General features: G+C 43.1%; 1 protein-coding gene across 1 annotated transcript in view; it reads right to left on the reverse strand.

Moving 5' to 3' along the window:
• Window positions 1-19,662, reverse strand: part of LOC132825515 (heparan sulfate glucosamine 3-O-sulfotransferase 3A1-like) — a 204,618-nt gene that overhangs the window by 74,257 nt on the left and 110,699 nt on the right. The window lies entirely within an intron of this gene.

Below are 19,662 nucleotides of genomic sequence, written 5' to 3' on the forward strand. Positions count from 1 at the left end.
TACTACGATATACTGGCCTGATCCAGAACATTGGCAAAAGTGAGGACTGCAGATGCTGGAGATTAGAGTCTAGCTTAGAGTGGTGTTGGAAAAGCACAGCAGGTCAGGCAGGATTCCTGATGAAGAGCTTTTGCCTGAAATGTCGTTTTTCCTGCTCCTCGGATGCCGCCGGACCTGCTGGGCTTTTCCAGCACCACTCTAATCTAGACTCTGATTCTGAACATACAGAGAGATACAGGCCCAGTTACAGGGGTGTACCTCATGATCTTTAATTAGTCAGTCCAGTGACAGAACCATTGGAAGTTATTGAATAGACATGAGTCAGAGAAAGATTTAGATAAAACCAAAGAACCATGGATGCTGGAAATCTGAAATTGCAGGTCTAGCAGCATCTGTGGGAAGAAAGCAGAGTTAATGTTCTGAGTCCAGCAACCCTTCTTTAGAAAGGTTTAGCCTTAACTGCAATGGATCCAGCTCCCCATGATATAAACTAATAGGTCTACACTCTGACCTTGAAGCATGTTATTGGGGCAAAGTTTTGCTGAAAGGCTAATTGAGTAAATACAAACACAATATCTCTTTCATACACTGAGTGACAAAAGTAAGTTGTTTTTGGGACAGCACAGTGGCTCAATAGTTAGCACTGCTGTCTCATAGCTCTTGGGTTCAATTCCAGCCTCAGCCAATTATGTGTGTGGAGTTTGTATGTTGTCCCCATATCTCCACGGGTTTCCTCTGACAATCCAAAGATGGGCATGTTAGGTGTATTGGCCATGCTAAATTGCCCATAGCACCCAGAGATGTGCAGGGTAGATGGATTAGCCATGGTTCATGTAGGGTTGAGGGGATGGGTCTGAATGTGATGCTGTTTGAAGAGGCAGTGTGAACTTGTTGGGCCGAATGGCCTGTTCCCACACTGTAGGGATTCTATTTTTTACCAATTCGTGGTGCATCCCTCAAATTTCACACCGCAAACTACAAGTATCATTCGTGTCATAGAAGCGCTAGGCACTCACTGACTGGCTCCAGTAAGAGACAATTCACCATTGTCCCCTTCACATTCAATGGGGTTACCATCACTGAATTCCCCACCATCAACCTCCGAGGGATACCACCGACCAGAAACAGAACAGGACTAACCATAGAAAAACTGTGGCTATGAGAAATTCTCTGCAAATAACTCACTTCCTGACAGCCCCTCTCCACCACTTATGCAGCACACTTTGTGAAGCTCCAACACTCAACAAGCTCTATCTAAGTTAAAGCAGCCTGTCTGACTGGGACCCCATCCAATCAATGCCCAGCAGCCTGTGACACATAGAAGATGCGTTGCATAAAATTCACGAAGGCTTCTTCAACAACACCTTGCTTCTTCAATCGCAACCTCTACCATCTAGAAGGACAAGGACAGCAGCTATTTGGGAATCCTGCCACCTGCTAGCTCCTTTCCAAGACACCATCCTGATCTGGAAATGTATCATCGTTCATTCGCTATTGTTGTGCCAAAATCCTGGGATTCCCACTCAGAGCTCTGTGTGTATACCTGCACTAGAAGGTGTCATACAGCATGGACACTGACCCTTCAGTCTAATCTGTCCATCTCAATCAGAATCCCAAACTAAACCAGTCCCAGCCGCTTGAGTTTAGCCCATATCCCTCCAAACCTTTCCTATTCATCAACTTATCCAAATGCAAGTAACTGTACTTCCATCCAGCACGTTCTCTGGTAGTTCATCCCAAACACAAGCCACTCTCTGTGTAAGAAAAGTTGCCCCTCATGTCTTTTTTAAATCTTTCTCCTCTCATCTTAAAAATATGCCCCCTCGTTTTGAATTCCCCCATCTGAGGGAACATAACCTTCTTATTCTTCTTAACTATACCCCTCATGATTTTATAAACCTCAATATGGTCACTCCTCAACTGCCTACACTCCAAGGTAAGTAGTCCCAGTCTTTTCAGTCTATATTAATATCGCAAACCCTCCGGTCACAGCAACATCCTGGGAAATCTTTTCTGAATTCTCTCCAGTTTAATAATATCCTTCCTATAGCAGAGTGACCAGAACCAGACACGTTAGTCTAGAAGAGGCATCAGAAACATCCTGGACAGCCTCAACATGATGTCCCAATCCTCTACTCAAAGGTCTGAGCAATGAAGGCAAGCGTGCTAAATGCCTTCTTAACCATCCTGTCTACCTGTGACATAAATTTCAAAGAACTAAGTATCTGAACCCTTAGGTCCCTCTATTCTACAACACCATTCAAGGCCCTACCTTTAATGGTATAAGTCCTACCCTTGTTTGTTTTACCTCATGTTTAATCCAGATTAAACTCCACCTTCCACTCCTCGGCCTGTTGACCCAAGAGTGTTTCTCCTCAAAGGTGATTAGGGACAAGCAACAAATGCTAGCCTTACCAGGGACATGAAATCCTATGAAAGAAGTTTTCAAGACCCTTTGTTTGAATATTCAAGGGGTCTAAAGCCTGCAGGCAGTCCCACTCTTAAGTTGGTATGTACAACAAAAAATGGACACAATGCACAGCAATTTCTACTCTCAGCTCTTTCAAAAAATCAAACAAAACCTGTCACACTTGCTGGAAATCTGAAATAAAGATATACACTGTGGGGGTGGCATGGTGGCTCAGTGGTTAGCACTGCTGCCTCACAGTGCCAGGGACCTGGGTTCGATTCCGGTCTTGGGCAACTGTGTGTGTGGTGTTTGCACATTCTCACTGCGTGGGTTTCCTCCGGGTGCTCCGGTTTCCTCCCACACTCCAAAGATGTGCAGGTCAGGTGAATTGGCCATGCTAAATTGTCCATAATGTTAGGTGCACTAGTTAGGGGTTAATATAGGGTAGGGGAATGGGTCTGGGTGGGTTACTCTTCAAAGGGTCGGTGTGGTTGTTGGGCCAAAGGGCCTGTTTCCACGCTGTAGGGAATCTAATCTAAAATAAAATCGGCAGACAATGCTGGAAATGCTAAGCAGATCAGACAGCATTTGTAAAGGGAGGAAGAGAATTAATGTTTCAGGTTAATGAACGTTTGTCAGAACTGGGAAAATACAGAAGTATAATAAATATTGAGCAATTTGAGGGGGGAGGGAGAAAAGAACAAGATGGAAGATCCATGATAGGAAAGGCGAAGCAAAAAGGAAGTGTCCAATGCAGGTGTAAATGGAAAAAAGTTTAATTAAATCCCACAAAGAAAGGGGAAATAAAAATGGGAGAGGAGATTTCTGTCTGAAACTGTTGAATTCAATGTTGAAGGCTGTAAAATATCTAAAGTTAAAGATGCATTGGGCCAGAACTTAATTGGTAGCAAGTGGCATAAACTCTGCACTATATTAGAGTGAAGGAAAGATGATTGAAGCTTACACATTCTAAAAATAACAGCCTGTCAAAGGCACACATACGCCAGTGGTATACTTTGCATGTTGTAGTTCACCAGTTTGACATGTAGAGTGACACTGGTATATTCTGAAGCCTAATTACTAAGGGGACAACCCAAGTCCATTCGAAATTTGGCGAATGCAGCAGCACCCGAGCCGGGGGAGATGTGGGGGGCGGGGGGCACCAGTCCAATGCAAACACATTCTTAGCACTAGTTTATAATGAAGCTTCTTCCCAGAATTATTTGTTTGAATAATATTGACTCATTGTTTTATAAAACATTTTGCATTTACATGTTCCCATGGGGAGAAAAATAACATTAAACCAGTTCATTGAGTACATCAAGTGATGTCAACTGTGTCAGACAGACGTCTTCAGAGCATTTGAGTGGTTTCTGTATGGTATCTTCAGTTCATACACAGTAATATTACTGACAAGGTTCCTGCAAATCAGTAGTTAGCTTAATAGAAGAAGTGCCAACCAGAGTTGATTTTTCTGAACAGATTTTACATTGTACTTTGTGAACTGTGTATGTGATGCACTAAACTTTTAATTATTTAGATATCAAACTGCTATCCTGGAAATTAGAAGGAAATTAACACCTAGAATTAGAAGTGCACTCTCTCTGAATGAGAACTAAGCAGTCTGTGATCATGTAAATACACAGAAATAAACTATTTAGCCACCTGGGCCCTATAAGGAGTTACTTGTTTACGAAAATATTTGCTTCATTGGAAGGCGGCGTGGTAAAATAAAATGCATTGGACAACAATAACTTCAGTTTATACAGTACCCTTTATGTCATGGAACTTTCCCCCAAGACATTTAACTGGAGCATCAAACAAAACTTAACAACAATCAAAGGATACTCTGCCCAAGTCATTTCAGTCAGAATCTTAAACAAGCAAAGAGAAGCAGCAAGGTTTAGGACAAAAATCAGATATTGCTGGAAAAACTCTGAGGAAGGGTCACTGGATCCAAAATGTTAACTTTACTTTCTTTCTGCAGCTGCTGCCAGACCTGCTGAGTTTTTTTTTCAGCAATCTCTGATCTCGTTTCCGATTTCCAGCATCTGCAGTTTTTGGTTTTTTTGTTTGGAGAGTTTTGGAGGTGGATTCCCGAGTCAAGGCAGTTGAAGACTGGGCCACCAATGCTAGAGTGATGAAAAACAGTCACAAGGCTACAACTGGAGGAGGGCAGAAATCTTACAGGATTGTAGGACTGAAGGTGGTGTTTATAGAGATAGAGAAACCATATGTTACAAGTCATTTTAGAAAAAATGCAAGGAAGTAAAGCATGGTGCCAATTCCTTCTCTACAATAACCTTGTAGCAAATACTACTGCACGCATAAGTCTGGCTTAAATGATTTGCTTGTGACAATATTCTGTAGGAGTACCCTGGCTTCAGAAAAGTCCAAAACACAATTAAAGTTGCCCAAGCTCGAAACTATTTTCAGGGAGGTGAGAGTACAGAACAGAACAGAACAGAATAGATCAGATCAAGGTTATAACAGCCAAGGACAAATAATCCAATCATTAAAGGTAGCAGCCTGTCTGAAAATTAGTCACCTGTAGTTCCTACTCACTACATTGAATTCAGTCCCATTCTTTCTCAAAATTACATTACACACTCTTGAAATCTTCCATTGACCAGTTGATAGTCTTTGCTTAACTGTGTCAACTAGATCAGTAATGTTCTTCGTTCATGGAAGTTGAGGCAACAGAAGGTTATTCATGAAAGCATTGACACAACATTACAATAGCTTACCACTTCACATGATATAGAACACTGATAACGGCGGATCAATGCATATCAGTTCCACAGGTTTTAGCATCATGAACATCAACAAACAGTACATTCCTAATTTAAACTGTAAAGAGGCAATCTTTCAGTTAGATATACCATGCAACCTGGAGAAAGGATAGGGGATAATATATGAACATTTCATTAAAGTCAACTGCTTGTAAAACATTTACATCTTTTCAATCATGTTACCCGCAAAGGTACTTTTTGTGTCTTTTCATATTAATTATCACAGAACTATCAACTGGAAAGGGCATTACTACATTTTCAAAAATTGCGATCTTTAAACTATTTGACTGCAAACACACAACTGCAATCAGCAAGCTAATAAATGTATGATTTCTTATTCATTCGTTTTTCTTAACACTTTTCTCACAGAATTCACTCGGCAATATTAAACACTGCAGACTCGCAGCTGCACATGTCAATGTGATAGTACCACTGCCTAAAGGAAATGTCATTCTCTAACCTTCACTCACTGCCTGGAAAATATTGATGCTTATGTAGTGCCTCCTGGGCTGCATTTCCAACAGTAAGTATTATAATATGCATTGAAGAGCCAATTTTTCTGTAATTCACTACACCCTCCAAAAAAAACCCGACCCGAGCAATAAAGCTCAGAAAATAGATTAAATCTCACAAAGCTCATTTTGCAGCAGCATTAACTGCGAAGCTACAACATTATAGACATCAGCCTAAAACTTTGAGTGTTCTGTGCCAGTGGCAATGTTCCATACTTACTGCTAGAATGTCGGAGTAATTCAGTGGTTTTTCAATGGGTGCTGTGCATTTGCAGTGGACTGGCTACGTCAATACCATCACAGGCAGAAAAACTGCATTGGATCTCAAACCTTTACTCCAGTTTTTGAAAAATAAAAATGAAATTTGCAATCCAGTACTGTATTCAGTTCTAGGAATTTGACAATGAGGGGACAGCAATATATTTCCAATTCATGGTGAGCGGCTTGGAGTGGAACCTGTGGGTTTTGGCATCAGTGGGCTTTCAACTAAGTAGGTACATGAAGGAGGACTGAATACAGGTGTTAAGGTAAGATGAAGAGTTTGGGAGGGCACTTGTGTGCTGCAGACACAAAACAATTTGGCTTAACCTTTTTAAAAAATTATAAGATGTGAAAGTTACTGACAATATTTATTATCCACACCTCATTGCTGTTGAGAAGGTGGTGGTGAGCTGCCTCATGTGATCACAGCTATCACACTGTGAGGGAGGGAGTTCTAGGATTTTGACCCAGTGACAATGAGGGAACTGAGATATATTTCCAAGTCAGGATAATGAGTAGCTTGGAGTGGAGCTTGCAGGTGATGGTGTTCCCATGTATTGGCCAGTGCTTTGAGGACAGGAGTTGGGAGGTCATGGAGTTGGAGCCGTACAAGACATTCGTTAGGCCACTTTTGGAATACTGCTTTCAATTCAGGTCTCCCTGCTACAGGGAAGATGTTGTGAAACTTGAAAGGGTTCAGAAAACATTTACAAGGATGTTGCCAGGGTTAGAGGGTTTAAGCTGTAGGGAGAGGCTGAATAGGCTGGGGCTGTTTTCCCCAGAGCATCTGGGGCTGAAGGGTGAGCTTATAGAGATTTATAAAATCATGAGGGCCATGGATAGGGTGAATAGTCAAGGTCTTTTCCTAGCCAGGGAGTCCAAAATTAGAGCTCAGAGGTTTAAGGCGAGAGGGTAAAGATTTAAAAGGGAGCAAAGGGGCAAAGTTTTCACGCAGAGGGTGGTGCACGAATGGAATGATCTGCAAGAGGAAATGGTGGAGGCTGGTACAACAACAACATTTAAAAGGCATCTGGATGGGTTTATGGTTAGGAAGCGTTTACAGGAATATGGGCTGAAGGCTCTGTTTCCATGTTGTACAGCTCTATGACTCTACCTGCTGCATTGTCCCTCTAAAAGGTGTTAGTTGTGGATATAGAAGGAACTATTGGAGCACTGCATCATGTAGATGATACAAACTGCTGATCCTTAGAATAGGAGTAGACCACTTTGTCTCTGAAGACTATTTCGCCCATTAATGAGATCTTGCCACCCCTATGTGTTGGTGATGAAGGGAGTGGAAATTAATGGCGATGGATATGGTGCCAACTGGGCTGTTTTGTCTTGATGTTAACAATTTTTTATTTCAAAGAAATTAGATCCAGACCCATCCAGGCAAGTGGGGAGTATTGTAGCACACCCCCCGACCTGTGCTTTGTAGATGGTAGACAGACTTTGGGAAGTGAAGAGGTAAATTCCTCACAATAGATTTGCCAGAGTTTGAACTGCTCTTGAACCCATTCGAACACGACTAGTCCAGTTCAGTTTCTGATCAACATTATTTGCCAAGATGTTGACAGTCAGGATTCAGCAATGGTAATGCAATTGATTATCAAGGGACGATGGTTAGATTTCATATTGCTGGGGTGGTCGTTGCCTGACACTATCGTAATATAAAGGTTACACACCAGTCATCAGTCCTGAGTCTGAACACTGTCCAGGTTTTGTTGTAGGTGAACAAGTTTTTAAGGAATGGTGAATGATACTGGTCATCAGTGAGTATTTCAATGTCTGACCTTATGATAAAGGAAAGGTCATTGGTGAAGCATCTGAAGCCTGGGACACTATCCTGAGGAACTCCTGCAGAGATTAAAACAATTAGCTACAAAATTCGTAAATCATCTTCCCTTGCACTAGCTATGACTTGAATGAGCAGAGTGTGTTTCCCCCCCCCCCACCCCCGCATACCGCCCCCCACCCCTGCCAGCCCACCCCCAAGCCAATTTCCAATTACTTCAGTTTTGCTGGGGCTCATGGATGTCACACTCAGTCAGCTGCAGTCTTGACGTCAAGGGGAGGCAGTCTCCCCTCAGCTACAGAGTTCAGCCCTTTCACTCACGTTTGGTTCAAGGCTGTAATGAAGTCTGGCACCTCGCAGAGCCCAGAAAGAGCGGGTTACTGCCAAGCAAGTGCTGCACTGAGGACCACCCCTTCCATCACTCTGACAGAGAGTAAACCGACAGACATGCTTATCCTCCCTTTTCGTTTTGGACAGAATATACCTGGGCAAATTTCCACATTGCCAGGTAGATGCCAACTTTGCCGCTTAATTGCCTGTTTCTGTTGTGGGTCATTGGAGCTCAACAAATCGAAGAATTCAGGCGGCAAACAGTTTTTTGCTGTTGTGTGACATAATCCCAATATAATAATCAACACGTGCACTTAATTTACGTGTTTACTGCCAAGTTGTTCTATATCCCCCAAATATTTACTGACTGGGAAATAATCTCTCAAGGAACCCTTCTTGTCTTTTTTTTCTCAACTCCTGATTAATTAGAGATCCAGGGCAGGGCTGCGCTGAAGTGATTTTGGAAGCAGTAATTATAGCGCAGTAGTAAACACAGGGAAAAAACACTGGAGTGATGCAGATTTGTCAGCATCTGAAGATAGACAACATTTTGGTCTTGGATTTTTGATTAGAACCTCAAATTGAAATTTGAGCAAATCTCTTTCAGGGACTGAAAAGGGGGATGACGAGGTAAAGCAAGAGAAAGTTAAGAGTTATGTTGGTTTTCATCACAACAAGGCAGCTCAAGTGAATAGGGTTTATTCAGCTAGGGAGAAGAGTTGAAAAACAAAAAAATCTGAGAACTTTTTTTGGATACAGGAATAGCTGAGAGTTGCAGAGAGAAATAAAAACACACACAGGAAAGGACATGGAATGCAGATAGCTGAAACACTCAGGATAAACAGGGTGGTATGCGGCTCAGAGGTTAGTACTGTTGCCTCACAATGCCAAGGACCCTCGGGTGACTCTCTGTTTGGAGTTTGCACATTCTCTCTGTGTCTGTGAGAGTTTCCTCCATGTGATTCTGGTTTCCTCCCACAGTTCAAAGATGTGCTGATTAGGTGGACTGACCATGCTAAATTACCCAGAGTGTTCAGGGGTATGCAGGCAAGGTGGATTAGCCATGGGTGATGCAGGGTTGCTGGGATAGAGTGGACCTGGGTGGGATGCTCTTCAGAGGATCGTTGTGGACTTGATGGGCCAAACGGCCTGTTTCTACACATTAAGGATTCTAAAAAGGAGGAAATCAGCAAGGGTTTGAGGTATCCCCACATCAGTGTATAAATCAGGGGTAGCAACAAACAAAAGGAAAGACTTGCATTTATATAGTGCCTTTCAAACCCTTTGGATACTCAATGGCATTTTACAGCTAAAGAAATACTTTAATGCTGAAGATGTGGAAGCCATCATATAGATCAGAAGGTCAAACAAACATTGATAAAATGATAACCAGATTGTCAGTCTGGATGTCTCTGCTCAAGTGTCTGGAGTGAAGCTTGATCCCATGACCTCCAGATGTGAACTGTGGTACCAACGAAACATGTCAGATGGGTGGGGTGGAGGGGACGAAGGAGGGTTAGCTATCACACTTCTTTGTTCAGAGCATCAGGACAGTGTGCAGAATTCCAGTGTGGAAGCTCATTTGGAAGGGAATAGGTGAGGAGCAAGAACATGTTCAGGGTTAGGGTTTAGGGAGCGGCACTAGGCGGCCATGTCATTGGAAGAGCCTGCACAGACACAATGGACTGACTGGCTTCCTCCTGCTCCATTACATTCTGAGATTCGGAGGGTAGGGAACCCAAGACAGAATGGTCAGAGGGGAATGGGGATGTTGCTCTAGATGACAAGCTGCAGAGGTGAAGGTCATATTGGCAGAGAGAGGGGCTCAGTCAGTATAAATACCACATAGGGAAGAGAGATTTCAAGTTTGGAGGGAATTTTTTGAGGAGGTGATGACAGTGATCGATGAGAGTAGAGCAGTGGATGTTGTCTACCCGGACTCTAGTGACAAGGTACACTCATTCAGAAGATTAAGATGCATGGGATCCACAGTGACTCGGCCACTTGGATTCAGAACTGGCTTGCCCACAGAAGACAGGGTATTGGTGGAAGTATGTTTCCTGACCAGAGCTTTGTGAGTAGTGCTGTTCTCCAGGGATCCATACTGCGACCTCTGCTGTTTGTGATATATATAAATGACTTGGAATAAAAATGGGTAGTAAATTTACAGACGATACAAAGATTGGTGGAGTTGTGGATAGTGTAAAAGATTGTCAAAGGATACAGCAGGACAAAGATCAGTTGTAGAAATGGGCTGAGAAATCGCAGATGGAGTTTAATTTGGCTAAGTGTGAAGTTCTGCATTTGGGAGGTCAAATGTTAAGCAAAAGTATAGTTAATGGCAGGACCCTGAACAGCATTGATGTACTTGGGATTCAAGTCCATGGCGTTCTGAAAGTGGCCACACAATTATTTAGGGTGGTAAAGAAGATGTGTGGTATGCTTACCTTTATTGGTTGGAGAATTCAGCACAAGAGCCAAGATGTCATATTGCAGCTTTGTAAGAGTTTGGTTAGGCCATGTTTAGAGTATTACATTCAATTCTGGGCCAATTACAGGAAGGATGTAGGAAGGATGTGGAGGCTTTGCAGAGGATGCAGAAGAGGTTTACCAGGATGCTGCCTGGATTACAGAGTCTGAGCTATAAGGAGAGGCGAGAAAAACTCAAATTGTTTTCTCTGGAGCAGAGGCCTGAGGGAAGTCTGTAAAATGATGAGATGCATAAATAGGGTTGAAGATCAGAATCACTTTCCCAGAGTTGAAATGTCTAATACTAGAGGGCATGCATTTAAGGTGAGGGGGGCAAGTTCTTTACACGAGAGTGTGGTAGGAATCTGGAACACGCTGCCAGGGATGGTGGTGGAGGTAGATATGATAGTGGCATTTAAGGAACTTTTGGATAGGCACATGAACATGCAAGGAATGAGGGATGTGGACTAAGGGCAGGCAGAAAAGAAGAGTTTAATTTGGCGTCATATTCGGTATAACATCGTGGGCCAAAGTTCTATGTTCTATGTTCTAACTGTAAGCTGCTACACAGATGGGGAGTGATTGAGACCTCTTGTGATTCATGATGCAATTTAAGGCCAGTTGATTAGATTACTGCCTCGTAATCACTCCCAGGTATCCATCATTCTCTAAAGACTTTGTTTCTTCTGCAGGAAATTCCATTCTAGCACAAAAACCATGTCTCTGTTTTCTATTCCACTCTGTGTTGCTTTGATGTTAAAAATAGCCCTATGAAAGCAAAAGGCTGAACTAATAACTGTCAATCACACTCAAATACTTAATTTACCACAAGTTCCAAATGGAGTGGAGGATAATTATTGCTGGTGGAAAGACACATCAAAAAATAACCATGTTATAAAAAATTATATTGTTATATGTAGCCATAATAGTGCTTGCTAATCACTGAATAGCAAGATCCAATCCAGTTTGAAACATCTGTACCTCAAAAAAGATACAGGTGGACTAATGTGCAGTCATGGTGTTATACCTCTGCAGCCCAATCCCTTACCTCAAATGAAACCCAACTCCTAAATGATTTCATAACCATTTGAGGTGCTGGTCTCCCAAGAGAACTTTTTGATTGCTTAGTGCTTCAACACCATCTATAATAGACCCTGCAGCGTAGAAGCAGGTCACTTAGCCCATCAAGTCCAAACCGACCCTCTGAACAGCATCCCATTCATACCCACCCAATCCCTGTAACCCTGCATATCCATGGGCTAATCCACCTAATCTGCATGCCTTTGGACTGTGAGAATCAGAGCACCCGGAGGAAACACATGCAAACAGTCAAACTCGACAGTCACCTGAGGGTGGAATCGAACCCAGGTCCCTGGCACTGTGAGGTAGCAGTGCCCACCACTGAGCCATCGTGCCACCCTGATAGATACTGGAGAAAATTTCATTTGCTATAAATGCACATTCTGAAGGAACATGGTACCATGTTCTGAAGAAGTGTCACTGGACTCAATATGGTAACTCTGATTTCTCTCTTCACAGATGCTGCCAGACCTGCTGAGTTTCTCTCAATCTGTTTGTACATTTGCTTCAGATCTCCAGCATCTGCTGATATTTGTTTTACTGTCAACAACAAAAAAAGAAATTGCTGGAAAAGTTCAGCAAGTCTGGCAGCAGCTGTGCAGAGAGAAATCAGAGTTAGCAGTTCAGATCCAGTGACCCTTCCTCAGAATGTCCTCACTGATTTCTCTCCACAGTTGCTGAGCTTTTCCAGCAATTGCTGCTTTTGTCTCCAATGTCTGCCGTTCTTTCAGATTTTTATTGTTTTATTATAGTGGAGAAACATGGGATTGGTGCAAAGGTAACTCATTGACTTTATATACCAAGGCTGGGTCTAGGTTGTGAAGAGAGACCAGAGAAATTTGGGTCCTTTTGATTAGAGCAATGGAAACTATGAGACAATCTCACCAAGATGCTCAAACATGACAAAAGATTCTGATTTGGTAAATTGAGAAAAAAAAAATCTGCCCTTGAATGGCAAGTACAAAAGGACAAATTAACAGAATAGAATCTCCCTGCACATTTAGATATATAATACCTACGAGACATAGAAATGTGTTTTAGTAGCTACTTACTATTCTAGGACAGGTTTTTATTGTCGCGTCAGGTGGAAGGGCAAATGGCGGTAAGTTGGCATAAGGGATGTAAAAGTCCACAGTGCTTATGTTAGCTGTCAAGATATACAGCATAGGAGGGGGCATTAGTGCTGTGGAGTGTCTATAGAGGGTCTAAAGCTAGAGAGCATTTTTAATGCTTAATTATTTTTGAATAATTAAGTTTTGAAGCAGTGGAGGCAGCCTTTTACACAGGGTGAAAGGGGGTACTGCAGGTGCTGGAGATTACAGTCAAGGGTGAGGTGCTGGAAAAACACAGCAGGTCAGGCAGGAGCAGGAAAATCGACGTTTGAAGGGCTTTTGCCCGAAATGTTGATCTGCCAACCTTTTGCACAGACTACTTCATATCTACCTCCCTGTGGCTGCCTCCATACGTACCTCTGATGGTGGAGCCAACTCCTATAAATCTACTCTGCTATCCCAAGAAGTAAATGAGAACTTCCAGGGCACTCACTCCAGAGTTAGGTGCGTGGAATGCACTGCCAGCTGTGGGAGTAGAGTCAGTTACATTAAGGACATCTAAGTGACTCTTGGATAGGCACATGGACGATGGTAAAATGAAGGGTATGTAGGTTAGTTTGATCTTAGAGTTGGATAAAAGGTTGGTGCAACATCAAGGAGAGAAGGCCCTGTACTGTGCTGTGCTGTTTTATGTTCCATGTTGGTTATTATTACTCTTAGGAACTTGACGCTCTCAGCCATCGCCATCTCAACTCCATTGATCTAAATAAGTGCATGTCCTCCTCCTTGCTTCCTGAAGTCAATGATCAGCTCTTTAGTTTTGCTGATGTTGAGGGAGAGATTGTTATCTTTACACCAAGCACACTATTTAAGGAAATTCAGCATGTCCATAAGGTTCCTCATCACCTTTTATAGATGCAGCTCTATCTGGATGCATTATGGTTTGGTAAGGCAAAACCCTGCTCGTCCCAGGGCCTTAAGAAACTACAAAGAGTTGTGAACACAGCCCAGACTGTCACATAAGCCAACCTTCCATTCATGACCTCCATCTACACGTCTCACTGCCTCGGGAAGGCAGCCAACATCAAAGACTCCTCCCACCCTGGTTATAATCTCTTCCAAACTCTTCCGTTAGGCAGAAGATACAAAAGCTTAAACACATGCACCAACAGGTTCAAGAACAGCTGCTTCCCTGCTGTTATTATATCTGAATGGAGCTCTCAAATTTCAAATCTAACGTTGATCTTGCTTTTTGTGCACCTTCTCTGAAGCCGTAACTTTGTATACCTCGCTCTGTTCCATCACGATGATCTTTGGATGGTACGGTCTGCCTGTACTGCACACAAAACAAAACTTTTCACTGTACCCAGGTACATGTGACAATAGTAAATTCAATCAAAGACTTTTACACAATCCTGGAGGGAAATCTTCATTTCTGTCATATACCAAACCTTTAACGAGCTGTTAACATTAACAGGAGAAAAGTCAGTTACTGCTTTTGATCGGCCTTATTTCTGACACGCTGTTACTATCAATAACACCCAGAACATAGCACTCCCTCCCTCAATAGCTCAACAGTTCTCCAATTATATTTTTGTGTGCACTTAAAATAGAACAAGACATGATTGCGTTGAAGTCAAACCAAAGACATTTAACAAACGCACACTTAAGAACTTTGTCTAACCCTAAAAACTTAATTTAAGATCCCCGTGGGCAGAAAGATAAATAAATAAATTCACATTTCTCACGATTTCTACAATATTCATCAACTGCAGCCTGACTGAATATGACAACGGCTCCCCGATAATTCTTGGTGGTAATCAGTGGTTCATAATGACTTAACGGTGTAAAGCACAACTGATGGTCTAATTTAGCTGTCAACCTTCCTCCAATGCTCCCCCATTCTAGATTGATGCTTCATTTTTTGTGTGCAGCGCTCCCACTTTCAGTTAACCCAGCTGAGATCACTCTCAACTGCTGAGGTCAAACAGATACTTAACTTGAGAAGAACAACCTTCGAGAGTTGGACACATTCTTGCTGAAAAATAAATCACTTTGTTTCAAGGCTATTTAAAACATCAATCCATCTTTTAATCCTGGCAAATGTACAGGTTCTTAAACCCTGGGCTGTCATGTACCGCATCTAAGAGACAGGGGAACGAGGTTTTTGAACAAGTGCAGACAGTCCACCACTGTTGCTTCCAACTGGTTTAAGCCAGCCTTGTGCAAAATTAATGTATCATCAGTGCAAAGCTAATGTTTCAAGTCTCATCTTCACAAGAAGTGTCACTGGATTTCAAGCATTAACTTTGTTTTCTCTCCACAGTTGCTGTCCAATCTGTGAGTTTCTCGCAATTTCTGCTTCTGCTTGTTTATGATCACCACAGTTCCTTTCAATGTCTGCGTGGAGTCTTAAAACAATATAGCAATGTGTCAGGATAAAGTTGACAGCTGGGTAACCTCAGAGCTGAAAATGTAGATTAGATTACTTACAGTGTGGAAACAGGCCCTTCGGCCCAACAAGTCCACACCGACCTGCCGAAGCGCAACCAACCCATTCCCCTACATTTACCCCTTTACCTAACACTACGGGCAATTTAGCATGGCCAATTCACCTGATCTGCACATCTTTGGACTGTGGGTGGAAACCCACGCAGACACGGAGAGAATGTGCAAACTCCACACAGTCAGTCGCCTGAGTTGGGAATTGAACCCGGGTCTCTGGCGCTGTGAGGCAGCAGTGCTAACCATTGTGCCACCGTGCCGCCCACAAGGCCTGATGAAGGGCTTATGCCCGAAACATCGAATTTCCTGTTCCTTGGATGCTGCCTGACCTGCTGCGCTTTTCCAGCAACACATTTTCAGCTAGGTAACCTCATCTACCCGTGAGGATGTGAGCATTACTGGCAGAACCAGTATTTGTTGCTAATCCCCAACTACCCTTGAGCTGAGCAGCTTGCTAGGACAGCTTCAAAGAAATGAGGGGTTATTGAAACCCTAGATTCTGAGCGGAAAGAGTAGATGTTGGGAAGGTGTTTCCATTAGTAAGACAATCTCAAACTAGGGGACAGAGCCATGCAGTAAAGGGTTGTTCAATTTAAAACTGAGACATCAAATGTCTGGAATTCCCCAACTTTACACCAGGGAGACTATATCACAAAGTATTGAACAATGAAGAAGGTAGGACTTTTCAAATATTGAGGAGTTGCCAGCTGCATTGAGCTAGCACGAAAGAGAAATTGAGGCCTGGGATAGATGGGGAACCTGATGACAGACTGGTGCAGAGGAACTAGGCAGGCAGGCAGATCCTTTCCAACTGCTGGGCCCTAGCTGCAAATGCAGGTTGCCCTGTGCTGGGGCCCCACTGTAGCACCTGTAGTGTTTGAAGTTAAAAGATGGGTGTGTGTGTGTGTGTGTGTGTGTGCGCGCGCGTGAGAGATCCTCTCTCTCTTTTATCTTGATTTCAGCAGTTAGCTGATCCTACAGTACCAGCTGGCTATCAGTGGGTTAACTCAGAGGAAACTTACACCCCACGACTGATCTCCATTTGACTCTGATGTTTGGGGGTACCAAAGCTCCTGTGGGAAATCCTCCCTGACATCTCTACCCTCTGTCTTCTCCAGAGTTGGAGATGTCTCTGTCTCTGTGCAGCAATGCAGTCAGTCCTTTACCCTGAGCTCAATTCCTGTATCCCTCTAAAGTTGTTTTCCTTCTCCATCATGGATCCTCTGTGCTTTTACCACAACTCCAACTCATAGCCACTCACCATGTGGAAGAGATTTTCCACTCAACTCCCCTGCATCTTTTGTCCACATGCCTCACCATAGATAAAAGGTCAGAAAGGTTATGTTGGAGTTGTACAAGACATTGGCTAGGCCACAGCTGGAGTACTGTGTGCAGTTCTGGTCACAAACTGTAGGAACGAAGTGACTGCATTGGAAGAGGGTGCAGAGGAGATTCACCAGGACGCTGCCTGGGATGGAGCATTTCAGCTTTGAAGAGAGGCAGTAGAAGCTCAGGTTTTGTCTTTTTAACAGAAAAGGCTGAGGGGAACCTGACTGAACCAGATTATGACTGGCATGGATAGGGTGGATGGGAAGCAGCTGTTGAAGGGTCAATAATTTTAAGGCAAAAGTTTAGAAGGGATTTCAGCAAATATTTTTGCACCCAGAGGGTGATTAGAATTTGGAATGTTCTACCTGGGAGGGTAGTTGAGTCGAGAAACTCCAGAACTTTCATAAAAAGTAACTAGAACAGCACAACATAACATTCAGGACCATGGGCCAAGTGCTGGAAAGTGAGACATGTGTTGCCATAGAGATGTTTTTTTCAGTGCAGATGCAAATGGTCTCTTCTATATACACTGTAAGGTCTATGATTCTATTCCAAAGTGCATTGGAAGCTGGAAGAACTAAAACATTTCTTTCAATTTGGCTTTACAAATGTCCAAACTCAACACCGGGTTCAACAATTCACAAACAATACATCTATTTTGTTTTATAACCGAGTCTGGTAATGATTCCATTGTGGATATTAACACCTCTAGACCTTAATTTTGTTTCTCTGTTTGTCCTACTGCCATCTTTTTGGTAAGCTTTTGCAACCTCCTTTTTATTATTGATCAGAGGGTAGAAATCCTGCAGTCAGTAACTCACCTCCGACTCCCAAAACCTGTCCATCATCTACAAGGCACAAGTCAGAGTGTGATGGAATACTTCCCACTTGCCTGAGTGGGGACAGCTCTAACAACACTCAAGTAGCTTGATACCATCAAGGACAAAGCAGCCCGCTTGATTGGCGCTACATCCACAAACATCCACTCCCTCCACCACCAAAGTTCAGTAAAGGCAGTATGTATTATCTACGAGATGCACTGCAGAAATTCACCGAGATCCTCAGCCCACACCTTCCAAACCCTCGCCCACCATCTAGAAGGATAAGGGCAGCAGATACATAGCAGCACCACCAATTGGAGGTTCCCCTCCAAGCCACTCACCATCCTGAGTGTATCACCATTCCTTCACTGTCACTGGGTCAAAACCCTCGAAATCCCTCCCTTAATGTATTATGGATTAACCCACAGCAGGTGGACTGCAGGAGTTCAAGAAGGCAGCTCACCACCACCTTCTCAAAAGCAACTCAGAGTCATAGAGATGTACAGCATGGAAACAGACCCTTTGGTCCAACCGGTCCATGCCAACCAAATATCCCAACCCAATCTAGTCCCACCTATCATATCCTTCCAAACCCTTCCTATTCATATACCTATTCAAAGGGCTCTTAAACATTGCAATTGTACTAGCCTCCACCATTGGAAACATCCTTGTAAATCTTTTCTGAACCCTGTCAAGTTTCACAAAATCTTTCTGATAGGAAGATCAGAATTTCATGCAATATTCCAATAGTGGCCTAACCAATGTCCTGTACAGCCGCAACATGACCTCCCAACTCCTATACACAATACTCTGACCAATAAAGGAAGGCATACCAAATGTCTTCATCACTATCCTATCCACCTGCGACTCCATTTTCAAGGAGTTATGAACCTGCACTCTAAGGTCTCTTTGTTCAGCAACAATCCCTAGGATCTTACCATTAAGTGTACAATATCTGCTAAGATTTGCTTTCCCAAAATGCAGCACCTCGCATTCATCTGAATTAAACTCCATCTACCACTTCTCAGCCCATCTGGTCAAGATCCTGTTGTAATCTGAGGTAACCCTCTTCGCTGTCCACTATACCTCCAGCACCTATCCTTGTGGAACTCCACTGGTCACAGGCCTCCAGTCTGAAAAACAAACCTCCACCACCACCTTCTATCTTCTACCTTTGAGCCAGTTCTGTATCCAAATGGCTAGTTCACCCTCTATTCTGTGAGATCTAACCTTGCTAACCAGTCTCCCATGGGGAATCTTGTCGAACGCCTTACTGAAGTCCATACGGATCACATCTACTGCTCTGCCCTCATCGATCCTCTTTGTTACTTCTTCAAAAAACTTCATCAAGTTTGTGAGACATGATTTCCCATGCACAAAGCCATGTTGACTATCCCTAATCAGTCCTTGCCTTTCCAAAGGCATGTACATCCTGTCCCTCAGGATTCCCTCCAACAACTTGCCCACCACTGAGGTCAGGCTCATTGGTCTATAGTTCCCTGGCTTGTCTTTACCACCCTTGTTAAATCGTGGCACCACGTTAGCCAACTTCCAGTCTTCTGGCACCTCACCTGTGACTATCGATGATACAAATATCTCAGCAAGAGGCCCAGCAATCACTTCTCTAGCTTCCCACAGAGTTCTAGGGTATTTCTGATCAGGTCCTGGGGATTTATCCACTTTTGTGCATTTCAAGACATCCAGCACTTCCTCCTCTGTAATCTGGACATTTTTCAAAATGTCACCATCTAATTCCCTACAGTCTATATCTTCCATATCCTTTTCCACAGTAAATAGTGATGCAAAATACTCGTTTAGTATCTCCCCCATTTTCTGTGGCTCCACACAAAGGCCGCCTCGCTGATCTTTGAAGGGCCCTATTCTCTCCCTAGTTACCCTTTTGTCCTTAATGTATTTGTAAAAACTGTTTGGATTCTCTTTAATTCTATTTGCCAAAGCTATCTCATGTCCCCGTTTTGCCCTCCTGATTTCCCTCTTAAGTATACTCCTACTTCCTTTATACTCTTCTAATGATTCACTCGATCTATCCTGTCTACACCTGACATATACTTCCTTCTTTTTCTTAACCAAACCCTCAATTTCTTCAGTCATCCAGCATTCCCTGTACCTACCAGCCTTCCCTTTCACCCTGACAGGAATATACTTTCTCTGGATTCTCGTTATCTTGTTTCTGAAGGCTTCCCATTTTCCAGCTATCCCTTTACCTGTGAACATCTGCCCCCAATCAGCTTTTGAAAGTTCTTGCCTAATACCATCAAAATTAGCCTTTCTCCAATTTAGAACTT

This window comes from Hemiscyllium ocellatum, chromosome 20 (genome assembly GCF_020745735.1).
Source record: "Hemiscyllium ocellatum isolate sHemOce1 chromosome 20, sHemOce1.pat.X.cur, whole genome shotgun sequence".
Classification (NCBI taxonomy): Eukaryota; Metazoa; Chordata; class Chondrichthyes; order Orectolobiformes; family Hemiscylliidae; genus Hemiscyllium; species Hemiscyllium ocellatum.